Source organism: Anser brachyrhynchus (genome assembly GCF_964034855.1).
Source record: "Anser brachyrhynchus genome assembly, chromosome: 1".
NCBI lineage: Eukaryota > Metazoa > Chordata > Aves > Anseriformes > Anatidae > Anser > Anser brachyrhynchus.
Genome location: NC_137694.1, coordinates 28,008,747 through 28,023,905, shown reverse-complemented (window position 1 = coordinate 28,023,905; position 15,159 = coordinate 28,008,747). Strand labels below are relative to the sequence as shown.

General features: G+C 37.2%; 1 long non-coding RNA gene across 2 annotated transcripts in view; it reads left to right on the top strand.

Annotated features, from left to right (window-relative positions):
- The first annotated feature begins 7,709 nt into the window (after positions 1-7,709).
- Positions 7,710-15,159, top strand: part of LOC308176546 — a 46,578-nt gene continuing 39,128 nt past the window's right edge. Inside the window, exons 1-2 of one of the 2 annotated variants that reach the window (XR_013938362.1) lie at positions 7,710-8,201; positions 11,545-11,624. This is a non-coding gene — a long non-coding RNA (uncharacterized lncRNA). The other variant, XR_013938363.1, reaches the window with a different exon arrangement.

Genomic DNA, 15,159 nt, shown 5'->3' with positions numbered 1-15,159 from the left:
ATTTTGTACTGTCTTTATCAAGGTACAACACTCAACCCAGAGTGTGGGGTTGAAAAAAATCTTTATACCACCATTGTGCTCTATTGATTATAAGAGAACACAGAAATTGAAAGCATTGGATTTGTTGTAGTATTGTAAGTTATCGCTTCTCAGCTGAGCAGTGGTCACATATGTGTGACTTCATGCTACCCCAGATATAACTGAAAATGTTAGTATTAATTCTATTACTTTGGGCCATGTACTGTTTTGTAAGTGGTTTTAAGAGTAGCTATGACCTTCAGAGATTGTCCTCATTTCCCTTTGAGCAATGATCCTTTGATCCTTTCAGCTGGAATCCCTTTCCATTCCTGAATTTTGTTCGAACCCCTTCATTAAAGGCCACTCTGCCCCTATCTTTGGGTTCTGCACCAGCAGTATAGTCTACTATAGCAGAATTTGTCTGCACAGTTTGCATCATGGGCTTTCCCTTATAAACCTATCTATAGGGCTATAAAACTCTTTCATGTTGTCACAAAAGCATAAAAAGATGAGAATAGCCGGTGCACATTGAAAGTTCCACAGGTGTATTTTAAAGAGAGAATAAAACACACTAATTTTAAGTAAAGTTGTTCTCAGTCTATGATTTTTGAACATCACTAAAATACGTGTAACCACATGAGAGTGTGTACTGGGTCTGGCTGGGATGTTAACTTTCCCTGCAGCAGCCCATACAGTGCTGTGCTCTGCACTTGTAGCTAGAACAGCAGTGGTATCACACCAGTGTTGTGTCTGCTGCTGAGCAGTGCTGGCACAGCATCAGGACTCTCTCTAACCCTCCTAGGGGGTGGGCAAAAAAGTGAGAAAGGAACATCACCAGAGCAGCTGACCTAAACCAACCAAAGGGATATTCCATACCATATGATGTCACACTCAGCAATAAAAGGTGGAAAAAGGAAGAAGAAGGGAGGGGTGGGCTCTCGTTGCGAAAACGTCTGTTCTCCCGAACACCGGCTACGTGCGTTGAGGCCCTGCTTCAAGGACGTGGTCAAGCATCGCTCATTTGTGGGAAGTAGAGAGTAATTTCTTTCCTCTGCACTTCCACACAGCCTTTACTTGTTTTGCTTTTCCCTTTCCCCCTCCCTTTTCCCCTTTCCCTTTTTTCTCTTTAGTTAAATTGTTTAATTAATAATAATCTGTCCTTAATAATTATTTTTCCCTTTAATTAAATTATCCTTATCTCAACCTGTGAATTGTTCTTTCCTTTACTTCTTCCCCTCCTCTTCTAAGGAGGGGGAGTGAGAGAGCGGTTGTGGTGGAGTTCAGCTGCCTAGCACGGTAAAACCACCACAGAGCGTTCCGAAAGAAACAGTTTATTTCTTTGTAAGACAAATTATATGAAATTTCTAAACAGGTATTTTGTATGAACACTTTGGGTAGAATCTCATAAAATTAGTAGCTGAGATTTCACAAATGTTAGAATTAGAATTATGTGGAGAAGAATTTGGAAAGAATGGAACTAAAAGTCTTGATACATCAACTGCAAACAAATGAACGTATGCATGATAAAAGACTAGCAAACTTCAGTTCTTTAGTCAAGATGATGAGGGATGGTGAATATAGACTTCCTTTTTATTGGTGCAGATTTATTCAAACAATTGTTGCTTACTGAACATAAACTTAGCAAACCTAACAGAATTAGTAGTTCAATAAACATTCTCAAAAATGTTAAATTTCCTTGAGAAAATGGATATCATTTTTATTAGTCCTAATTTTTAATGGCATTTGTTCAGAGCTTTACTTTCATGTAGACTGTCACAGGTTTTAAATTCATACATTTTTATATTTTTAGCAACATTCATTAACAAAATATCTTCTTAAAATGCATCTATCTCAGCATTGCAACTACATTAGATACCTTCTGGTGAAGATGTTAGAAATTCTATTGGCAGTTACATGAAGTAGAGAACAGGGAGCACCATGCAGTTCAAATTCATTTTCAATAAGCAGACAGTCAGGCAATGGCAATTCAAACCATTAGACAGTTTCCCAGGACTGGCAAATAAAGAATAATTCAACATTGTAAATTATGTAAATGATCATTATCGGTCCTTTTTATAAACTTGAGCTATCTATACCTGTGAGCATAATTTTGCAAGGTGGAAAGAGTGACTGCTTGTCTTACTGGCTATGAATGACCTGTGTATTTATACACAGGTAATTAGCTAGCATTTTCAGTGAAATATTTGTGTATATTAATAAGAAAATATTTTTCTGATAATTAGGAAAAAATATGTTTTATCACTGTGTAGAAGGTTTTAAGTTTCTTACTGTTCCTTCCAAATTTTGTTGTTTATCTCCTTCATTAACAAGATTTAATGTTCATATGGGTCACCAGACTAGCTAAAATGAAAGAATGATGAGTAACAAACAAAGAAAGATTTCCATAAAGTTTCTATGGATGTTTGACAAATTTGGTGCACATACTAGTATCATTTTTTCTTTTATGTATAACGAAATGTATTTTTCTTCCAGAGGTTAACAATGAAAGCTAAACAAAACAAAACAAAACAAACAAACAAAACCAACAAAAACAAAACAGTTCAACTTGTCAGATTGTAACCCGTTCTACATATTCTACATAGCCAACACTTGACCTTTTGGACCATCAAATTTATGAACAAGGATACTGATCTTACACCAGTTCAACCACTTTGTAATGTGTGCTTGTCTCTTATCCAGTATTGTTTTGTTTTCAGTTACAGAGATTTGAAGAGATCTGAGTTATATATGCTGTGCTGTGAAACATATCAAGACCTAGGAGATAAAAGATTGCTATGCCTCATATTTCCTGTACATGTTTTTTCCAGATTATTGAAACTTCTTAGGTCTGCTAGTGTGGTCTGGTGGATGAGTTTCTGAAAAAAAAAAACATGAATCTTATTCTCCACAAATAGAATTTTTACCCTAAATCACCAGTGTGAATTTATGTTATTTAGCAGACGGAAAAGTCTAGGAGATTTTCAGAACCATAATAGTTAGACAAGTACCATAACAAGGAGAGATTTCCATCTGGAAATAAAAATTGGGGAGGGCAGGAGAAAATGGGATCTGGGGGTGCTGGTTGACAAAAGGCTCAACATGAGCCAGCAGCGTGCCCTGGCAACCAAAAGGGCAAACTGCATTTTAGGATGCATTAAACACAGCATAGCCAGCTGGTTGAAAGAGGTGTTTCTCCCACTCTACTTAGCATTGGTGCAGCCTCACCTTGAATATTGCATGCAGTTCTGGGCTCCTCAATATAAAAAGGATGTCATGGTCCTTGAAAGCATCCAGAGGAGAACAATAAAGCTGGTAAAAGGGCTGGAAGACACATCCTATGAGGAGGGGCTAAGGACACTTGGGTGGTCTAGTTTGGCAAAGAGAAGGCTGAAAGGTGACTTCTTACTCTCATTACTCTCTACAACTTCTGGAGGAGGGGAAGTGGAGTGGGAGGTGCTGATATCTTCTCCCTGGTAACAAGATGCACAGGAAGGGCACAAAGCTGCGACAGAAGAGGTTCAGACTAGATATAAGGAAAAAATTCTTACCCATGAGGGTGGTCAAACAACGGAACAGGCTTCCTAGAGGGATGGTTGATGACCCATGCCTGTTCAAGAGCTGTTTGGACAATAGCCTCAATAATATGCCTTAACTTTTGGTTAGCTCTGAAGAGGTCAAGCAGCTGGACTTGATGATCTTTGAAGGTCCCTTCCAGTTGAACTGTTCTGTTTATTCTATTCTATTCTATTCTATTCTATTCTATTCTATTCTATTCTATTCTATTCTATTCTATTCTATTCTATTCTATTCTATTCTATTCTATTCTATTCTATTCTATTCTATTCTATTCTATTCTATTCTATTCTATTCTATTCTATTCTATTCTATTCTATTCTATTCTATTCTAAATTCTAAATTAACAAAGACCTGTTGGTCAACTCTGGACTGCCACCTGGTGCTCAGAGGAATGGGAACTGCCTGCCCGGCCACTTCCTATCCTCCACCTTCCAAATTAATTGAAGTAAGCAGGAGAACTTGCCAATTTATTTAATTGCTCATAACTTTAGGACTGTATGATCCAAATTATTACATTTTTTAGCAATGTAATAGTGTAAAATGACAAATTTTGTTAAGATTAAATTGTATCTTTAAATTATTTAGAGGTCTTAACCGTTCATTAAAAATCACCTTCATAAAACACATAATTGTGTTTTTATAGAAGAAAATATGAATATTCTGACTGTGGCAACACTTTAGATGTTTAGCTAATTAACTGTTTCTGAACAATTCTCTTGATGAAATATGTGTGGGCAAGATTTCACTTGGCAGTAGTTGTCTCAAATAGTTTTCTGCAAAAAAGGATAATCTAATAGAATAAATCCTGTATACACTGAGGAGGCTTCTCTTAGCCTGTCAAAATCCCATTGGTCAGATGGATAAATCAAATCTTATTCCTTTCACTTACATTAGGGTTCATGTTGTTTAACTTCCGCCACTCCATCAAGGCAACTGGGCTTCTTCAATGGTCTTCAGAAGTTGAGAGGCACTTCCAGAGAGCAATGCATCCTATCTGAGACTGGTCTGTTAAGACAGAAAAAAAAAAAAAAAAAGAAATAACTCTAGAAATGGCCATTGCTTCCCATTGACTATAGCCCTAGAAGCCAGATTAGATAAGTAAAGTTAATGAGAAGAATTTCACTTACACTTTCTTACTCTACTTTTTGACATAAAGAACATATTTCAGCTATGAGCCATGACTGGCTGATGCTGCATATTAATTTTCAGTACATTTCCCTCCATGCTGTGAAATAATCATTTAATAAAGCTTTCAGGGGCAGTGTGAATCTGAGTGATATCACTTTAATAGATCTGTTGCCAGGGAACTTAAATCACGGCTTAGGCCCAATGCCAATATTAACGTAAAGACTCCCATAGGTGGCCTTGTCCCTTGTGTAGGTCTTACACGATCTGAGCCAGTTTTGGCAGTATTTTTTCTTGGTGGGAATGTTGACAACAGTGCTCAGTGCAGACCTCTGCTGGAGATAAATCAACATTCACAAAGATAATCAGCGGGATGGAGCACCTCCCCTGTAAAGATAGGCTGAGGGAGCTGGGGTTGTTCAGCATGGAGAAGAGAAGGCTCCAGGGAGACCTTATAGAGGACTTTGAGTACCTCTAGGGGGGTGCAACAAGAAAGCAGGAGAGGGGCTCTTTATCAGGCAGTGTAGTGATAGGACAAGAAGTAATGGTTTTAACCTAAAAGAAGGTAGATTTAGATATAAGGAAAAAAATATTTATTATGAGGGTGGTGAGGCATTGGAACAGGTTGCCCTGAGAAGTTGTGGATGCTCCACCCCTGGAAGTGTTCAAGGTCAGGTTGGATGGGGCTTTGAGCAATGTGGTCTAGTGGGAGGTGTCCGTGCCCATGGCAGGGGGGTTAGAACTAGATGATCTTTAAGGTCCCTTCCAACCCAAACCATTCTACGATTCCACTTTGTAAGAGACATAAAAAATGCCAAATGATATTATTTTCCATTGCTGAAACCTATCTTGTACAATCTGGTCCCAAACCTTACAAGAAACTATGAAAATGTACCATATTAATGGATTACAATATAAATATATATTTAATATGTATTATATTTTCAAGTACTGTCACCATTATAGCATGGTGTCTTTTTTTTTTTTTTTTATAATCTACTTATTCACAGAATCATAGCATCAAAGAATGGTTAAGGTTGGAAGGGTCCTCTGAATGTCATCTTGTCAACTCCCCTACTCAAGCAGGTTGTCCAAGACTCAGGCAGATAATGATAGGACAAGGGAAAACAGTTTTAAACCGAAAGAGGGGAGATTTAGATTAGACATTAGGAGAAAATTCTTCCAACCCAAGCCATTCTATGATTCTATGTCCAGAAATTCAAAGTAATATGTATCGAAATGTAGCTCTTAATGGTTCAGGCTTCAAAGAACAGTTTGGTAACCATAAAATGGCCAGAACGAGAAATTATTCCACCCTCTCCTGACAAAACATGGCAGAGGTTCATCAGAGCTGTGTCTTTGATCTTTAAGTAGATTAGTAGCTCTGCTGCTATTGTTGCTTAATAATTTTGAAAATACTATACATTTATGTAGAAAGTTTTGATCTAGAAAATATCAAAGTGCTTTTGTAATACATGACTTTGATAGAGCTTTTTAGTCCTTTCTACCAAGAAGGTAACATGGGCTGATCTGATACCAAGAGGGCCTGGACACAGGTCATTATCTCTTGGAGTTCTGGAGAATATAATCTGAAAATAGCTGTCACACTGTATTTGGAATTGATGTATAGAGTGCTTTTGTACTGTATGCTTACCTAGTGCTAAGACCTTTGTTGGAGAGGGCTTTTATTTCACTTCTTCCCAACACAGAGACACGAAAAACAGTTGAATCTTTGGACTCCATGAGTACCAGCAGTCTCTATGTGATGAAATTTCATGTACTAGCTGCAAATAAGGTAGAGAGAGGAATAGAAGAATTATCATATTCTTTCCAGCATTTTTGCAACGGAAAGCAGTAGCCAAAAGACCCACTACAAGTTCTTGATGAAATAGGTTCCCTCGTATTGAGGCTTTGAATCAGTGACTGGTTCCACATCTACTTAAAACAATATTTTTTATAGCAAGGTTGTAATCCTCTTTGAGGTCATTTGTTAATAAATAATTGGTAATAACTGGTAATAAATAGTCATTGTATACCTTGTAACATAAAATAAATGAGAAGCTGGAGAGCAGCCCTGCAGAAAGGGTAAAAGTGTTTTGGTCAATGGCAAGATAACTATGAGTCAACAGTGTGCCCTGGCAGCCAGGAGGGCCCATCATATCCTGGGGTGCATCAAGCACAACATTGCTAGTCTGCTGAGGAAGGGGATTGTCCCATTCTTTTCTGCGCTAGTGCAGCTTCACCTTGAGTACTGTGTGCAGTTCTGGGCACCACAGTATAAAGAATATAAAACCAGTAGAATGTCCAAAGGAGGGCTACAAAGGTGGTGAAGGGTCATGAGGGGAAGAAGTGTGAGGAGCAGCTGAAGTCACTTGGTTTGTTCAGCCCAGAGCAGAAGAGAATGAGAGGAGGCCTCATGGCGGCCTGCAGCTCCCTCACGAGGGGAGTGGAGGGGCAGGTGCTGAGCTCTGCTCTCTGGGGACAGCGACTGGACAGGGGAGGGTCAGGCTGGGTGTTAGGAAAAGGTTCTTCACTGAGAAAGTGGTCAGGCACTGGAACAGGTTCCCCAGGGCAGTGGTCATGGCACTGAGCCTGCTGGAGTTCAAGAAGCATTTGGACTTTGCTGTCAGACATAGGGTCTGATTTTTGGGTGGTCCTGTGTGAAGCCAGGAGTTGGACTTCATAATCCTTGCAGGTCCCTTCCAACTCAGGATATTCTATGAATTTAAGATTCTATGAAACAGTAAAAATTCCATGTACAATTTTAAATTTATTAATTTCTAATAGAATGAGTCTTCACTCTTTATTATGTAAGGTGAAAGCTTGAAGAACTATTTGCCTTTTTTTTTTTTTTTAGTTGTATATTTAAAAATATTTGGATAAAACATTTCCTGATCATGTCATATTATATACTGCATTATATATATGTATATATAGATATATGTATATATGTACTATGATAGCACTGCATTTGAGCAGCATGTAAACAAAAGATCAGCAATGTGCTTAGAATGCCCATCCTGAGACCAATATATAACTAACATAATTAGTCTTTTATTGTTCTTGTAGGAAAACAGATTCAATAGCAGTTGTTGGATAAGTGTAATACCTGGAATCAGTTTCCAACAGGATAAATTTAAGATTTGATGATGACATCTTGGAAAATTCTACAATTAAAGGCATACTTTAAAGCTGTCCCATAGTTGACAGTCCATCAATTAGTGAATACTGTAAGGACACTTTAATCAATGACAAATAAATTAAAAAAAAATCCCCATGAATTTATTGGTCTTTCAAATCTTGGAAAAAAATGCTAATCTCAATCCTTGATTTCCCTTTTGGCAGCTTCTGCAAGTGAGCTGGAAAGTGTCTTTTAAAACGGAATAGCTGAACTGAAACAAATTCCTCTTGCTTTTGTCTCCAAGTGAACTGCACTGTGAAAGGACATGAAATGCGAATGCACTGCCTAAGTAAAAGATAAGGTACAGACTGGGGGGAACTATTAACATCTCCATTGTATGGGAAATACTCAGAATGGTAAAAGGTTGTTGGTCAAGAAACAAGTAAAACAAAGCTTTAGTTTTTTTTAAAGGTTCTCTGTAGATATCTAAATTTTTCATGTGAGTTGTCCTTGTAGCCCTGTTAAGAGCTGTTCTTAGAGCTGCAAGAAGAAATTGCTAGTTATTCAGGTATATGAAATTATATGCAACAAAAGCATGTAAGAGAAGAGGGCAAAACACCCTTACATTCACCAGTTATGTTATTAATTAATGTGTCCTCATCTTAAGATTGACGCTTTAATTTAGCTGGAGAAAAAATCATAACATTCATGCTGATTTGTGTTCGTTTATGGATCAGGCTTTCAAATAAATAAACTTTACATATAAAAATTTGTATGAAACATTGTATGCTTATATTTGTGCATGTCATTATTATATGGGGCCTGGATAGGGCTTGCTCCAAAGTCTCTGGAAATTAAAGGTAAATAATTCCTATTGATTTCAATGGGTGTTAAGGCAGACCTTCTGTGAAGATACAGACAATTGCAAATCATTTAAGTGTCTCATATTTCACTACATCTGCCTTCCTATATCTGGCCTTTTATGTGCCACAAATATATATATGTAAACCATTGTGGTGGTTTTACCCAGATGGGCAGCTGAGCTCCACCACAACCATTCTCTCTCTCCCTCCTCAAAGGAAAAGAGGGAGAAAATACAATGAAAAGGGCTCAAGGGTTGAGATAAGGACAGGGAGATCGCTCAATAATTATTATCATGGGCAAAACGGACTCAGCATAGGGAGTTAATAAGATTTATTACCTATTACCAATGAGTTAGGGCAGTGGACCCGGGGCCTGCTCCTGCGGGGGCTCTCCATGGGTCACAGCCTCCTCCAGGCCACATCCACCTGCTCCACCAGGGGCTCCTCCACGGGCTGCAGCATGGAGATCTGCTCATGGGCCCCCATGGGGGACCCATGGGCTGGAGGGGGGCAGCCTGCTCCCCAAGGGACCTCTTTCCACAGGCCACAGGGGAACTTATGCTTGGAGCACCTCCTGCCCTCCTGCTGCACTGACCTGGGTGTCTGCAGGGCTGGTTCTCACTCCTCACTCTCCCAGCTGCTGTTGTGCAGCAGTTTTTTTTTTTTTTTCTTTTTCTCTTTTTGTGCCTTTCACAGAGGTGCAAACAACATTGCTTATTGGCTCAGCTCTGGGCAGCAACAGGTTCCTTTGGGGCAGCTGAAACTGGCCCTTATCGAACATGGGGCAGCTTCTGGATTCTCACAGAGGCCACCCTTGCAGTCCCCTGCCACCTAAACCTTGCCACATAAACCCAATACAACCATACCGCTTTATGGTAGGACTAGGCCCTTGCAAATCTTGTAAAAAGGACTTTCTGTGTACTTTCATGATGTGGTAGGTTAAAAAAAAATAAAAAAAAAATTGTTATAAAGTGTGCTCTTGTAAGCGCTGATACCTCCTTTGGGGTAAAGGGTAAAGTGATGATCTCTCCAGACCTTTCCAAACATTTTGTATTATTTTAGTGGTATAGATGTAAGAGTATCTGATTAGTGGAACTGAAAGGATTTAAAATGTACTTGCTGACTAATGCTTGTGAAGTGTGATTCACTTATCTCTTATTTACATATCTCGAAGGCAAAGTATCTATAAATTCTTTCACTGAAATAGCAGTTAAAGAAAAAAATGCAAAGTTCAACATTTTTGGTTCCCCCCCCCCCATCAAATTTGTATGTCTATACTGTAATGTGCCATAAAGTACAAGTATAGATGGAGATTTTTAGCATCACAGAGTAGACTCTGTTGTGACACTGGACTGAATCTATTGACTTCAAAGCAGTCATCCTATATTTAAGGTGTTGTATTTCAGAAGTGAATACGAAGGGTGACATCCCTTGAAACTCATATTTTGTTTTAATTAATGACAATTGCAATTGCAGACATATCAAAAGGTACGTATCTAATTTTAATATTTACTTCAGTCAGCTGAACATGTAAATTGAACCGTAAACCCCATTCAGAAGACTGTTGTGTTGTGTCCTTTTACAAAGCGTAAACACAACTTTAAGTGCTGAAATTTTGTGGCAGTCATATGAAAATACAGAGTGTGGTGGTTTCACTCTGATGGCCAGCTGAAGTCCACTAAAATCACCCTCTCACTCGCCCTCCTCAAAGGAACAGGGGGAGTAGAAACTATGATGGGTAAGAAGAAGGTTCATGGGTTAAGATGAGGATAATTTGGAAGGAAGGAAGGAGGGAAGGAAGGAAGGAAGGAAGGAAGGAAGGAAGGAAGGAAGGAAGGAAGGAAGGAAGGAAGGAGAAAGAAAAGAAAGAAAGAAAAGAAAGAAAAGAAAGAAAGAAAGAAAGAAAGAAAGAAAGAAAGAAAGAAAGAAAGAAAGAAAGAAAGAAAGAAAGAAAGAAAGAAAGAAAGAAAGAAAGAAAGAAAGAAAGAAAGAAAGAGAAAGAAGAAAAACAAGCAGAGGCTGCACATAAGCAAAAAGAGAGAAAAAACAGTTATTCCGTACTTTCCATCAATGAGCAATGTTTGGCCATGTCCAGGGAAGTAGGGCCTCAACACATTTAGTAGTTTGGGGGAAGAAATATCTTCACAATGAAAGCCACCCCTTCTCCTTCCCCTCTCCCACCCTTTATTGCTAAGTGTGACACCATACGGTATGGAATATCCCGTTGGTCGGTTTAGGTCAGCAGCCCTGGCAATGTCCCCTCCCCAATTCTTGCCCACCCCCAGCCTTCTGGCTTGGCGGGATTTGGAGAGAGTCGTGATCCTGTGCCAGCACTGCTCAACAATAGCCAAAACACTGGTGTGATATTCGGGCTGTTCTACTTACAAGTGCACAGCATCACTGCTGTGGGGAAAGTTAACTCCATCCCAGCCAGAACTAGTACACAGAGAAGTAAGGTATTTAAGAGATGTGTGGATGTGACACTCAGGGACATGGTTTAGTGGTGGACTTAGTAGTATTGGGTTGTTGGCTGGACTTGATCTTAAGGGTCTTTTCCAATCTAAATGATTCTATGATTCTCTATAAATGTATTTGCAAATTTCTGTTTTACCACTCGTCAGATGATATAGTGTGAAAGTCTCCTAAAAAAGATCCAGCAATCACTAGGTGAAATAACATCAGGGTGTGGACAAAAAGAGCTTTAAATAGATAGAAATAACTTTCTAATCCATATAGTGTCCTACTATGAGCAATGGACAAATTTCTACTGTGAAAGAACTGCATTAATGATTAGAAGAATAAGACATGCTTTCTTTCCTATATTTTCTCTCTTTCCACTAGAACAGTGTTTGAATGAAGGCAAGAGCTGGGCTTGTTCTCACCTAGTATTGGAGATCTACACCTAAATGAGTTACTGCAAGGTTAGTGTGAGTCAACGGAAAGAAACAGATGCTTTTTGGATATAATTTATCTGTCCTTTTTTAGAGGAATTTTGGCTTAGAGATGATTGCAGCTCTCATTGACCATGAAGTGGGCCTTGGGTGAGAGGAATATGAGAAGTTATATTTCATTATTTGTTTTTGTTTTAAATGGCCAGCTGGGATCATGACCTAAACCCATTTCTTTATTCATTCGTGATATCTGATTTTTGTACTAAAAATAGTTTAAGAACCATGTGCCTGAAAACTCTAGTGCTGCCACTCTGGTTCTTTTGGCATAGTGATTAGCAGAAGGTGATTTTCCCTGTCTCTGTACTAAAGAAAGGGTAACTGGATTGCCCAGCTACATTATGTCTCCCGGGGGTTTTCATTAGTCAGATTATCTAGGAAAGATGATCATTATATATATATAATATTTTGATTATGCAACCCACTATCAAAGGATACTTGAAACATAGTTCTTGGCAGGCAGCATGGCAGGATTTAATAATAATAATAATAATAATAATAATAATAATAATAATAATAAATTTTCTTATATTTTGCTTCCTATTTGAAATTTTCCATGGGACAAAATTTCTAAATCTGACCTCTAAATGTATTTCCATGAATTTGTAAGAATATTCTACTTTGTATCCCAACCCCAAGGGGAAAAATGATATGTGTTTTAATCCAGTTCTAAATAACCACGATGGATGAAACTTCAAGCCTAATTCACAATTAAAAAAATGATAAATGCAGCCAACATAAGTGACTTTATTGTAAGTATTCATTGCTTTGTACAAGAAAAGCAACTCATACAAATAAGACTGCATATACTTACACAAAACTCTTGGTGGAAAAAAAAAGGCATTGATTAAATAACTTTATTTTCAAATTGCCTGCTTACTAGGCAAACTTTTGACATTTAACTGGAAAACAAGATTTTTTAATACCTTTTTTCCCCATAGAGATGAGAAATATTTCCCACCTGTTTGTAGATTTTTTATTTTCTAAATTAAAAGTACAGCCATTGTACAGTTCATAAATGTAAAAGTTTTCTTCGTTTCTAACTTACTGCATATTTCACTTCTGGAAAAGTAGATTAATAGTTCGTGTTAATTTAGACCAATCAGAGTATTTTACAGTTAAAGTTGTAGGAAAATCACAGGCCTTAATTTCCCCTGCTGGTTTTCACAGAATTGTGACAAACTTGCAGTTTTTATTTCACTTCTAAAGTCTTGTCTCCCAGTTTTATGGTCTCAGAAGAGCATCAGGATGTGAACGCTACATAATCATACACTCACAGCTTTAGGTGAGGCTTCTGGTTTGTGTTGCCCTGTTACTGACTACTCTCAGCTACGTTTTTCCTGGCAAATTAGGTTTTACCATAAGTGCTTCCCAGGCTTTAGGAGTCTTTATAGGCCCTGGGCTACTCAAATCAATGGGTCTTTTTAGCAGAAACACTGAACTGTCTGTTCATCATTAAAGTGTCTACCATACATACCTTGGCACTGAACAAGCAAGTTCCACATAAAACCACAAATTTCCTTGGTCTCAGTGAGGAAGGAAAAAGGATAATCTGTAATATAAGGGTAAAGGACACACTGGAAACAAATAAAAGACACACTCCAAGACCAATGAAAAGATAACCATTGATTTCAATTTCTTTTGGATCTGACTGAGGCAAGGTAAGATAAATGCTATGTAGTGCATGTTATATTGTGATAATCATGGATATAATATATAAAACATAAAAGTAAACATGTATTTAATTTGTTATTGTGCTTTTTGCTTTGGGATGACTGTGCTATTGCCCTCTTCCTTTAAAACTAAGATGACTTATTACCATATTTTTTATGGTACATATATTTTAGACAGAACTGAAGCACATACCAAATCTAGTTACACATGAGAGTTAAAAAGCCCATGCAAAAATATGACCATGAGAGTAAGGTTTGTGGGTAGTTTCTATTGTCAAAGAAGTGTGGAAGCAAGCACAGTTGTTCAAAAAAGGCTTTGAATAAAAATGCTATAGATAATGCTTTAAATTTTTAAATAGTTTGTGGCTTTTTTTTTTTTTTTTACTGTGATAGATCTATTCTTTTTGATGTTAGTGATAACATACATTCTATCGATCTGTCTCCCCGATGACTTGCTGAAGTTTGGTGGTATATCTATTAAAATGTTACTTAAAGTTCATCCGCCTTGTTTTTTCTACACTAAGTTATCCCTTCACAAATTATCCCTTGTTGAGAGGCAGGAAAGAAAGAAAGAAAGAAACCAAACCAAACCAAACCAACCAAACAAAAAAAACAACCACCACAACACTGTACACGTGAGGAATATTTTCCACTGCTCTTGAAAAAAAAACAGTTACGGAAAGTTCCATTTATTCTTCCAAAGCCAACGTTTACCTTTTTGAATACTTTTGATTTTTTTCCTCTCTCAACTTATACCATTTTTTTTTTACATTTTGCTTATTGCTTTTAAGGTATTTCTATGCCTGTTTGTGTTAGGTGTTTATCCCTCACAGTGTATACTTGAGTATGCATGAGATTGAGACAAATAACCAGAAAGCAGAGAGGAAAAATCAGAATCTTATATTTTTCTCTACATTTGCACACTATACTATCTAGTATCTTGAAGGGATACTTATGGGAAAAATTCATTATAACACTATAATGTTATTTTAAAAGTTAAAGTGTTTTGAACCGTTTTTTTTTTTTTTAACTGAGATCAGTGATGATATATCCTGAATAAAATTTATAATTATCAAAGGAGAATTAATGTAATCTTTGTTGTATTTATACATTTAATTCTGCTGTTGTAGGCTACAAACCTCCAAAACTCTTACAGTAAAAGTGTTCTAAAATTCAAACACACCCAAATTATTTCATTTTGCATTGGTTGTTCTGAACACTATGACTTACTCTTACTATGCAACGCAAATTATTTTTGCATGCTATACTCAGATTTATACAAGGTGAGAATTTTTATCATATTGCAAAAGAAAAAAATCCTTTTATGGATTATACAGCACTGGAAAAATTGTATAAAAAAATGAACTTCCACTGTAACTTAGGCAATAAAAAATTGAGTTTTAAATGATATTTATATAGGTGTGAATAACTTCTATAAATTTTTTTGTACAGCCATTCGGCAAAGAAAATATTAGAAAGCTTACAGAGATGGTCTGTGTAGGGTAGATATTTCTTAGAAACTATGATTATTAAGGAAAAAAGCCCAAACATAAAATGAAAACCTTTACCATTATAAGCATTTTAATAACTAAATTCTAGAAATTCAAGTCTCAAATAATTCTATAACTCATCCTATTCAACCTAGTACAGCACAATGCAATTTTTACAGTGCCCTTTGTGCTAGTATCCTGGAGCACTTCAAAATGAATAAAGTTAAAATTAGCAATGTAGCACTCAATTTCCTAAAGGAGTTACTTTAGAAAAACTAAGTAAAATCAATGCCTTAAATGTTTAGATTTAAAACCCTGCCAATTGAAGCTCTTTTTATTTCAAGT